Below are 3,549 nucleotides of genomic sequence, written 5' to 3'. Positions count from 1 at the left end.
GATGATAAGTCATCATCACCATTTTTGAAAGCCAATACATAATTTTTATAGTTCAGACTTCTATCAGAAATCTTCTCTGATACTTCTTTAAAGTTAGCATGTAGTTATCTTATACTATTAGATAATACATATTTATTGAATGAATGAACTAATTAATAAGTGAGTGAAAATATATATGAATCATTCCATTATCCTGCTTTATTTTCTTCATTTCAACATATCACCCTATGGAGGTAATATTTTCTTCACTTTATTTGGAATTCTCTATCTATCCCTTCTCAGGAGTATAGACCTTGATCTATCTCAATAATGTATTCACAGTGCCTAAAATTTAGTCTAAGGCATACTATGCTCACTGCATGGAGGCATGTTAAATTAAGGAAAAATATTTAATCCAGCTAGGGCTTAGGTCTCAAACTCTCTCATTACTCAGTAGTTTTTTGCTGCCGTATTCATTTTACTTCTTCCAGTTAGAAAAAGTCTTTTCCTTAATGAAGAAGACTAATCCACAATAGGAGTTCCATTTTCTGTCTGTCATTTGTTAATGTATCTCCAAGAAACACTTAATTTATTCTTATTCTTATGCCAAATATTTTTTCAAAACCAGATGCTTTCCTTTACGTTCCCATGCAAGCGATTTATTTTGGAGGTGACCCCAGGCAGGAAACACTGGGAAGGAAGTTCAGGAAACAAGACAGGCAAAAGAAGAATGAAGAGTTTAACTCTTCCATCCAGAACATTCAAGAAGGCCTCCTTGAATCTTCAGAATTGAAGTAGTCATTCAGGTAGACCTCAAGAGGTTGGTGGCGCAACAAATGTTTCAGTGACTTCACATTCAAGCATTTTCCCCCCTTTTCCAAATCAAAGTTATGACTGACTTTTCCCCAGATTGACATACATTAAAGTGAAACATCTGTATACATCTGACTTTTATTTCAAATAGAAAGATTCTTATTGTAATCTTTTACATCTATTATTTTCCCCATTTTGCCATTGACTCATTATTTCTCAAAGAAATTCTTCTAAAATTAGTATGCTAAAATTAGAATATTAATATATGATAAATCTGTATCAAATGTTCTAAAAACTTCATAATTATAAGTAACTATGTCACTGTTGTGTAAAATAAGCATCAGACATTTAATGGCATGAAATATAATTACTGTTCTTTTATTTTAAATGAAGAATAATTTCAAGGTAGCATTACAATATATGCATATTCTAATAAAAGTGTGTGTGTGCATATGTGTGAGTGTATGTGTGTGTAAACATAATGGTATAGATGGTAGAATTTCGAGTGTTTTTTTCTACTTTTTTATGATACTAAGAAAGTTATTTATTCACTATACATGAAACATGTTCATGTCCCCTATAAAATGTACATGTAAATCACTAAAAAGTATAATTTGGTCAACATTTTCTCAATTACAATACATACTAAATCAATTGAGATAACAGCTCTTCCTCAAAATAATCTAATTATAGCACCCAGTCTTCTTTAGATCTAATGCAAAGTTAAGTACTTATTTTGGGGGTTATCTCCTAGTTTATGTTTGGTGAGGCAGAGTAAACAATTTAACTCTAGTATATTACAGTCACTGCACAATAAACCAGATTATTACAGATTAAAACAAATCATTTTTTCATTATTTACAATAAAAGGATCAAAGAAATATGGGATACTTTTAAATGGCAGATAACCACAGAATTACTTATCTTTGATAGTATATTGGGTTCTATAATTATATTAGGATATGAATGATGAAAACTATTGTTATGAATAATACACCTCAAACAAAACAACGAGGCCATACTGTAATAATTCACTAGACTGTACTCAGTAGACATTTACTGATTAAGGGAATTATCCATTTTTCTCAATTATCCAGTACAATGTTTTGCCCACAGTAAGGGCTCAATAAATATTTGCTGAACATAGTGACCAGGAAAGAGGTGAGAAGAGATGGGCCCTCTTAGCTGGATATCAAATATAATTGGAATTTACCTGGGAAGGAGAGTAGTTAGGAAGATGTAAACTGCATGTGGTGTACAAGTAAATAAACGCAGGTGCCAACACAGCAAATGATTAAACAGAAAACACTGGCACTAAAATAAACAAAGGCAAGATTTGCCAGTAATGGTGAAAATGGAACTTTTATATTGGACCATACTTTTTCCCACTCAATTTAGTTTGAGACACACCAACAGAGGCACTGTAAGACACTCTGGCTGTCTTCCTTGATATTGAGACATCCTAGTTTCCAATAATTTATTATGGACCTGTTACCCATGAATCAATATAAACCTATTCATATTGAGGAAAAAGTTTCCACAAGTACAAACTTGAATTTCCTTTTATTTGTCCTAAAATGCTTACTTTCAAATTTGAAGGGGCTTCAATTATTCCATGTAGTTTTCGATAACATTTTTGTATCTTTTCTGACCAGAGTCAAAATATCCATACAGTATTCATACTGCAGCACCTTCCACCCACCCTTTGGTCGCTTGAACTTCCCTTCTTTTGTTCTTTTTCCACTTTCAGATCTTTCTTGAAGTGTAGTAAGCAGAACCTACTGGGTATTCCTGCTGCAGTTTGGTCTATCATTGTTGGAATGACTTCTGCTATACCGTGGTCTTCCAGTCGATCTATTTCTAGATACGATCTTCTAAACTGTTATCAAATGACTGACTTCTTGATCTCCTTCTTTCATAACTTCAACTTCTAGAACGTCTGTATCTGTCATAATCATCATAGTGTGAAGACTGTATTTCAATCTGCCATCCACAAATCCACTTTCTCTCTAAATTATGTAAAGCGTCTTCAGCATTGCAAACATCCTCAAGTTGAACATAAGCAAATCCTCTTGGACGGCGAGTGCAGAAATCAAGTGGAACATACACATCAATTATAGGACCATAGTGACCAAATTCACTCTGTAAATGTGAAGACCTGGTGTGGTCGGCCACATTTGTGATGAGCAGAGATGTGTTGGGGGAACACAAGTAGCGAGACATGGTGACGGCGTGTCTCAGCCAGGTGCACTAATGGGCTCAGCAAACTGACGGCGGCTCTGGCGGCCAAGCGTCAGACACACACAGCCCAGAAGGCTCCGCCACAGCCATCCACCTCTTTTCATGAGACTTCACTCCCTACTCCTACCTCCATGCAAAGCCCATTTTTTTCTACTTTTAATTATCTATATGTCTGATTTTCTTTTTCTAAAATAAAATCAAAATTATTTTGTAATAAGCAAAAAATATTGGCAATTGGTGTAAGCAAATGTCGAAACAAGAAAGCCAATCAAGTAAAAGATGTTATTCATAGAAGCCTATTGGCAGCAAATATCCTTACTTTATCAAAGAACATGCCACTTACGACTAATTACATTAGCAATACATTCTTACCATTTTTCTTATTAAAATAACATTAGACGATCATAAACTCATGTCCAGAATTGGTTCCTTCTGGTGGGTTCTTGGTCTTGTTGACTTCAAGAATGAAGGTGCGGACCCTCGCAGTGAGTGCTACAGTTTTGAAAGATGGGGTGT

At 34.5% G+C, this 3,549-nt stretch overlaps 1 pseudogene; it reads right to left on the bottom strand.

Annotated features, from left to right (window-relative positions):
- Positions 1 to 2,538: 2,538 nt before the first annotated feature.
- Positions 2,539 to 3,128, bottom strand: LOC119621508 (serine/arginine-rich splicing factor 10 pseudogene; annotated as a pseudogene).
- Positions 3,129 to 3,549: the final 421 nt, after the last annotated feature.

The sequence above is a fragment of the Chlorocebus sabaeus genome, chromosome 2 (assembly GCF_047675955.1).
Source record: "Chlorocebus sabaeus isolate Y175 chromosome 2, mChlSab1.0.hap1, whole genome shotgun sequence".
NCBI classification, from domain to species: domain Eukaryota; kingdom Metazoa; phylum Chordata; class Mammalia; order Primates; family Cercopithecidae; genus Chlorocebus; species Chlorocebus sabaeus.
Note: the sequence above shows the minus strand (reverse complement) of the source record. Positions and strands in the feature narration are given on the sequence as shown.